Here is an 8589-nt window from a genome sequence, read left to right as displayed (position 1 = left end):
GCATGGGCCCCGGGGATGGCAGGGGCCCGCAGCCAGGCCGGGTGGGCCGGCGCAGGGCCCCTCCCCCTGCCGCCCTGATAGTGGCTCTTTCAAACTACTGTCTTGTTCTTCTTGGTGCCTCTAATTAGATCTTGATCAGATATGTTTTAACAAGTTGGTATGAGTTTATTTTGGTGCAAGAAAATTTGAAATCTATTCATATTTTTTCATGATATAATTTTCCTTGAACTTTGAAGACCCCTGTAGTTCCCTTGGGGAGGACGATGTGGGTAGGGGATGGGATGCGGACCCTGGTAGTTCCTTTGGGGAGGGCAATGTGAGTAGGGAATGGGATGTAGACGGGGTTTTTCTGAGCATGGGCCTCATCTCTTTGTAAACCTTTGGGCTGCCTTTGCAGAGTTGTTTGTGAAAACTTATGACTTGAATTTTTGTATATTTCACTAAAAAGTTTCCTTAAGATGACTGTAGAAGTGTTATTAGGAACATCTTTAGCTGTTACTAGAAATTGCAGCTGTGGAGAATTCGGGGATGTCTAGTTCTGTTGTGATGCTCTCGAGCCTGGCTGTGCTGCTGCCCCTGGAGCTCTGTGTCTCAGGGTCTCTGCCCGCACAACGCACTACTGGTTAAGTACTTCAGGACCATCTGTGATAACGTAAGGGAAGAACCCTTGGTAATCTTCTGTCAGAAATGCACAAAATAAATTTTTATATATGACATAAAAGTGCTATATAAACACTCCTTTATGGTGTTTTTAAATTGGTGCCTCTGTGTTTTAAAAGTATAAAATGTTATTTTGTATCAGTATTCCATATTTCTGTGGTTTTCAGATTTTCAGCAATACCCTTACCTTAAGATAAAAATTATCATGAAAAATATTCATACATTTAACAAAGGGATCCATTCCAGTTATAAATATTCACCCTCATGACATAAGAATAGTTTTCTGTACATAGGGATGTTTAGCATTAAAAATGACAGCACAAATTTACACATACCTAGTAGCTTTACACTTTATACAAATTCAAATTCATATTTTGAATTAAGATGTAGCCATAAGATAATATTCAAAGTCAATTTAAACAGATACAGTATTCCATTAACATACCATTAATTGTTCACTGTATAAAAATAGCTAAAAAGGAAGAAATGCCAAACTAGGGATCTTTGGATTTTTAGAGTATATTACTCTTCTTTTTTAATAATTATATTTAGTTTCTTTTTTTTTAAGAAGTATTTTATGTAACTTTTGTTTTTATATTTTTAAATTTCATTTTCCTTTACACATTCAATCACATTATTTAGCTTACAAAATGAATATTTCAACAGGTGAACATTTCTCCCTAGTCCAGTTGATAAAACTATAAAATATCTTCAACAGATAATACCACGTTTTTTTGTCCCATTAATGCTTTGTCTCCCTAAATGTTCTTCCTCAGACCCTCCTCTTTCACACACACTATACTGTAACCTGTATTGCCAACAAAATCAGGAACAAGGAATTAAAGGATACAGCCAATTAAACTTACTATCCACATTCTAATTTGGGTGTAAATACACTGTTTTTCCTCATTAGAAGATAAGGCAGTAATCTGATCTATATGAGTGGCCTGACCGAGAGGAATTACAATTTCTCTCAACTGAGAGACATGTTGGGGGAACTTTCTGGAGAGGTCATTGTAAGTTATTAGTGGATATGATTGTCCTTTGGAGGGTTGTAGGATGTAGGCAATTAAAAATGTCTGCAGATCAGGCCCTGCAATTCACTGAAGACCAGAATGACTCCTCCAGGGTTATCCCGGCGTAGGCTGCGGCAGCTTTATGAAGGGCCCAGTGGAAGGCACTGTCCTTCACGTGTTCATTGCCAGAGCTCAACTCTGGGCTCGGCAGCACCAGCTGGTCTTCACAAAGGGTCACTTTGCAGAAAAGTGGCTGGTGCTTCACTGTTCAGAGGGAACTGAAAGAAATGAAAATGACAAGGTTTTAATTCACTGAGAAGATGACAGTAGAAGTATCTTGCTGGAAATAGAATTTCTTCTTAAAAAGAGTATCATATTTCTTTCTTTGGCCTGGTAAGATGGCAGCAGTTTGTGGTCTATACTCATAAATGTTACCCTGTACAGTAACTGCGTTCATGACCGTCGTATTTAAGCTGGTACTCGGTCACAGAGCTACACTTTAGGAAGTGTTTGCCGCACATACCATCCTAGCCGAGCTGCCCAGCAATCCTACCGCTGCATAATAGTGCATATTCCTATTTAGCCAGATGGAAAAATCACTCAAAAGTTTTAGGCAACTTGCAACATGTTTCAGAAGGGACAGAATGGAACTGACTCAAGAAATGGCTAACTTCAGATCTTAAGGATTTTCCTCTCAGTGATGGAACATGTCTCCAGAGAATATGACTTAAAAATAAATGATTTTTAACTTTTTTTCCTCTGAAAATTGGAGCAATGTTGAATTGGCCAAGTTTTTGTTTCCTCCTTCCTGTCTTCTTGCCCTTTCTTAACTGATCTCAGGCATGGTTGGTAGAGGCTCGTGCACCGTGCACCGTGGTGAGTAACAGACCAGCACCTCTTTCTGGGGTTTAAATGGTGCTGGAGGAGAGGGGCTTTCTCATCCCTGTAGCGCAGGTGTTGGCCCTCTGACCCCAAGCCTGCGGCGGTCTTCTGGTGGTTCTGTTATGCAGGATTTAGCTTTGGAAATATGAATTACCTTTAAAATTTTTGTTTGGTTTTGACCTGACCTAGTAGATGTCTTTTTTTTTTTTTTTTTTGATACTGTATAGCTCAGTCCTTGCCTATGTCACCTATTTTCTACAAAAGTACAAAGTTGATTGATTTTGTTAAAGGAAATGTTTGCTTTGCCGCTTTCCAGAGTGAGTCTCTTTCAATGCCTGCAGGAAGGGAGTTCATGGAGAGTAGACCTCTGTATTCCTCTCAGTCCTCCAAGTTAAAATAGCAGATTGAACCACATCACCAATGAATACGTCTCATTAATGCCAGTCTCCTAGGTAGCTCTCAGGTCTCCTTGCCTAGCTCATGTCCATCTCACCGCTGATTTGCATTATTACACTCCTTATAAACCATCAGTTTGATCTGGACAGGGCCTCATTACTGAAACCAGAGTTAAATGACCTGTGATGGGCCACTGTCACCAAATGGACTCCATCTTACGGAGTGAATGAAAAGGTATTGCTTTTGTGTGCTCCCAAGTCGTTAGCACACTGTCTCCTGCCACTGCCTGGGCTGAGTTAGAAGCCTCCTTATTTCAGGACTGTTCTGTTCTTGGCTGATGGTGAGTGCAGGCTGCTAAGACCAGTTCTTATTGTCTTGAGGTGAGTTTCACAGCTGCTGGATTTTCTGACTCTCCAATTCCAGCTCCCACCCCGACTATGACTATCCCAGAACTGGTCTGTGACAGATCTCTGTCCTGGATTTCGCCTGTAGCAAATATTGTCATCTGATGGTTTTCTTCTTTCCTTCTGAGTTGTGAGTCAGTCGCTCTGAGCTTTTACTTCCAGACTTGTTCTGCATGCTAGGTAGGCTTTCGCCTTTTTATTAGGGTGAAGCCTTCTAGATTTTTACTACAGAAGCCACAGGAGGTCCACTTCACCCATAAGTAAATTAAAAATAATTAAAATTATATTTTTAAAAATGTTAATAAAATTGAATTAGCTTAATTTATTAAATTTTTTATTATAATTCCTGATTTACATATAATCATACGTCTTTGTAGGGTAGCAAATGGTTTTAAAAGCATGTATACAGTGTGTTACCAAATTGAGGCTATAAACATATTTACCACCTTTGACATATGACATTATAGTATGTTGTGTACATCTGGAATTCACTCTACTAGTTATTTTGGAAGTACATATTTAAATTGTCATGATGTTCTTTACTATGAAATTTCTAAAGACAAACAAAGTGATTAAAAATCAGACAACTGGGACCAGCAGTTAGCGTAATGGCTATGTCACTGGATTCCCATGTAGTCGACCATGGTTCGAGTCCCGGCCTCGGGGGCTTAAACTCACGCTGAGCGTGTGTGCGTGCGTGCCCAAGATCCCGAGAGGAGAATGGAGGAGAAGGGATTGCGGCGTGGCCATACCCCCTGGGGGGTGATTTCTTGCTTTCTATCTCTTTGTCTCTCTGTCTGTCTGGCGAGCGCACACGCCCTATAGCAAAAACCTCTCCCCCTGCCCCCCAAAAAATCAGACAACCTATTTGTTCACTTTCTATCAAAAGCCAGGGTCTTGTTTTTTATGACTGAGTAATATTCCATAGTATATATGTGCCACACTCTTCCAGTCTGCCGAATAAAGCAAGCCAGGTTATGAAAGACATTGTATGTCTGCACTTAATATACACTGACTGTCCTCACTCTGTGGTGGAAACTGGAGGACTAGAGGACATAGAAGCATGAAAAAGGTTATGGATACTGGAAAGAGGGTAGGAGAAGGGAGAGAGTGTGAATAAAGACATTAAGGAGAAAAACAGAGAGGTAAGACATTTATGGAACACAGAAATGGACTATTATCTGTTGATGATAATGTGCATAGTCCTCAGCTCGACTAGTGTGAAGTGGATTTATGTTGGGAAAATTCACTTCACAAGCTAAATTATGTATAATGGTGGAATATATGAAAGAAATGAAAATTAACTTAAAAATATAAATAAGACAACAAAAAATCTCATAAAGTAATGAGGATGGATTTTTTTAAAACAAAGATAATCTTAACATCGCCAATGAAAAGAGAATTCATAATTTCCATGTAAAGGATTGTGGAAGATAAGCGCTTATAATCTGAGAGGGTCTGTGGTATCACCATTGGTCCAGTAGAGAGGTAAAACTGTACATAACAACAGCTCATTAGCAAGAGATAGAAAAGAAGACTTTTATCCAGTCACTGTGAGTTCTTGTAAGACCATAGTACTGTTTTGTACATAAAGAAGCATCCTTGAAAAGGCAAAAACAAAACAAAACTGGAAAGAGATGTTTAAAAGTAAAGTTATGATAAAATCAGTGATTCGGTGACTTACAGGCTTTACAAAATTCTTGATTTTAGCCTTTTTAAAATTCATCACAAGGCGGACTCAGCTACTTGTAACATTTTGGACTTTGCTCTGTTACCTAGTTTTATGTGGTGAGTAATGGTTTAATAACAAATATATAAATGCAGTATGAAACCTGTGCAGACAACTGTCTATCAGATAACTGGTGAATTTACACTTAACTTGACTGGGTTTAAAATAGTGAATCTGAATTTTAGCATGCAGACACTTTCACTTACAAAGCGCTCATTTGTTTTTTGTCTGTTCATTTGTTCTGTCATATTTATGGTTTACCAAAAAGCATACTTAGTTGTGACGGTCACTTTGGTTAACACTTTGATTAAATCAAGAGAGAAAATAGGCAGGGGTGTCACAGAGGTATACAAACATTTACAATTCAAACAATCCTAATCATTCTGAGAAACTAAAGGTGAGAAATACGTAGTTATGTAATAAGGGGGCTTTTATCCATTTGTGGTGATCATCATTCATGCATTTAAAAAACGGCTGTGGTTTTCGATCACTGAAGCCAGGTTCAAAGCACATTACTGTTCAATAAACTGCTGAAACTACAACTGTTACGTTCCAGAGTGTTTAGTCTGTGTAAATCTTTGCCAATGAGTTGTGTATCGTGTGAGCAGCATACAGAGGGCACCTGTCCTATATCCACTGAATCAGTCTGCCCTTCGGTTGGGGATGTAAGGCACTGGCATTCAGGGTTATTACAGCTATGTTTGGACTTATCCCTGTCGTTTTGTCACTTTTCCCCCCTAATTGTTTTGTGTTCTCTCACCTCTGGAGAGAGTGTGAATAAAGACATTAAGGAGAAAAACAGAGAGGTAAGACATTTATGGAACACAGAAATGGACTATTATCTGTTGATGATAATGTGCATAGTCCTCAGCTCGACTAGTGTGAAGTGGATTTATGTTGGGAAAATTCACTTCACAAGCTAAATTATGTATAATGGTGGAATATATGAAAGAAATGAAAATTAACTTAAAAATATAAATAAGACAACAAAAAATCTCATAAAGTAATGAGGATGGATTTTTTTAAAACAAAGATAATCTTAACATCGCCAATGAAAAGAGAATTCATAATTTCCATGTAAAGGATTGTGGAAGATAAGCGCTTATAATCTGAGAGGGTCTGTGGTATCACCATTGGTCCAGTAGAGAGGTAAAACTGTACATAACAACAGCTCATTAGCAAGAGATAGAAAAGAAGACTTTTATCCAGTCACTGTGAGTTCTTGTAAGACCATAGTACTGTTTTGTACATAAAGAAGCATCCTTGAAAAGGCAAAAACAAAACAAAACTGGAAAGAGATGTTTAAAAGTAAAGTTATGATAAAATCAGTGATTCGGTGACTTACAGGCTTTACAAAATTCTTGATTTTAGCCTTTTTAAAATTCATCACAAGGCGGACTCAGCTACTTGTAACATTTTGGACTTTGCTCTGTTACCTAGTTTTATGTGGTGAGTAATGGTTTAATAACAAATATATAAATGCAGTATGAAACCTGTGCAGACAACTGTCTATCAGATAACTGGTGAATTTACACTTAACTTGACTGGGTTTAAAATAGTGAATCTGAATTTTAGCATGCAGACACTTTCACTTACAAAGCGCTCATTTGTTTTTTGTCTGTTCATTTGTTCTGTCATATTTATGGTTTACCAAAAAGCATACTTAGTTGTGACGGTCACTTTGGTTAACACTTTGATTAAATCAAGAGAGAAAATAGGCAGGGGTGTCACAGAGGTATACAAACATTTACAATTCAAACAATCCTAATCATTCTGAGAAACTAAAGGTGAGAAATACGTAGTTATGTAATAAGGGGGCTTTTATCCATTTGTGGTGATCATCATTCATGCATTTAAAAAACGGCTGTGGTTTTCGATCACTGAAGCCAGGTTCAAAGCACATTACTGTTCAATAAACTGCTGAAACTACAACTGTTACGTTCCAGAGTGTTTAGTCTGTGTAAATCTTTGCCAATGAGTTGTGTATCGTGTGAGCAGCATACAGAGGGCACCTGTCCTATATCCACTGAATCAGTCTGCCCTTCGGTTGGGGATGTAAGGCACTGGCATTCAGGGTTATTACAGCTATGTTTGGACTTATCCCTGTCGTTTTGTCACTTTTCCCCCCTAATTGTTTTGTGTTCTCTCACCTCTATTTATCTCCCTTTAGTTTTCCTGGTGTTGTGTTCCCTTAAGTCTTTCCTGAGAAGCTGGTTTTGTTTTAGTGAATTATTTCAGCCTTTGTTTACCCAGGAATGATTTTCTCTCTCCTTCCCATTTAAAGCATAGTCTTGCCTAGTATAGTACTCTTAGCTGAAAAAATTTTTACCCCAGAGTTTTAAATGTCTTCCCATTTTTTCCTTGCCTGGATGTTTCAGTTCAGAGGTCTGATATTAATCTAATGGGATAACCTTGTAAGTATTTTGGCTTTTTATCTCGTCATTTTTAGAATATTGTCTTTTATTTTTATTAATCTGGCTATGATATGCTTTGGACAGGATTTTCTTATATTAAACCTCTTTGGCTCTTTGTATTTCCTAGATTTGGATGTCTGTGTGCCTCTCTAAGTTTGGTAAGTTTTCAGTTGATGTATTGTGGAAGAGATTTTCTATGCTTTTTACCTGTCTCTTTGCCTTCTGTAATACCTAATCTGTGGATATTTGACTGTTTAATTGTGTCTAGGATTTTGCATATTTTGTCCTTATTTTTAATGATTAGTCTTCCATTCTTTTCCACTGTTCGGATTAAATTGGAGGTTTTTGTCTTCAAGGTTAGAGATTCTTTATTTCATAAGGTCTAATCTGCTGTTAATTCTTTCAAGGGAGGTTTTAATTTCCTACATCATATTTTTTGTCTCTAGAAGTTCTGATTCTTTTTATCTATCTGTTTATGGAGTTCCCTCGTCAAGTCACGGAAGGATTTTTTCATCTCCTAGAATTGACTGTTTTCTCTTGCATCTCATTGAGCTTTGTTATGATGGATATTCTGACTTGTCTTTTGCTGAGATTCCTCTAATCTCGTGTTTTATCTGTTGTTGGTGAAGAGTTATTATGTTCCATTGGGGGAGGTATTTTCTGTTTTTCTTCTATTTCTTGGAGATTTTTAGATTTGTAGTCATCCGATCTTGTACTCACTTCTTCCTATTTCTTTGGAGTATGTTTGTGTAGCTGTGTGCTCATGCACTTTCCTGTGGTGTGTTAGCTAATGCCTGTGCCCTCCTCTACTGTGGGTGGAAGTGTGTAATCCACAGTGGGAGTTTTGGTTCAGATTTTCAAAGGGGAGTTTCTCTCTTTTTATTGCTGCTGGTGGTGGGGGGTGGTGAGAAGAGAATTCCACAAAAACCTTACTGTTTCCAGGTGTTTGGTTCCTGTACACCCAAACCTCTCTGCTCCCAGTATGGCTGGAGGCTGGGCAGGCAGAATGTGACGTGGCTGTCCAGTTTGCACAGCACATGGCGGGAGCCACCCTCCCTTGCTGCGAGCGGGGCACGGTCTTTGGTGCT

The sequence above is a fragment of the Tupaia chinensis genome, unplaced genomic scaffold, assembly GCF_000334495.1.
Source record: "Tupaia chinensis unplaced genomic scaffold, TupChi_1.0 Scaffold000214_1, whole genome shotgun sequence".
Taxonomy (NCBI): domain Eukaryota; kingdom Metazoa; phylum Chordata; class Mammalia; order Scandentia; family Tupaiidae; genus Tupaia; species Tupaia belangeri.
Note: the sequence above shows the minus strand (reverse complement) of the source record.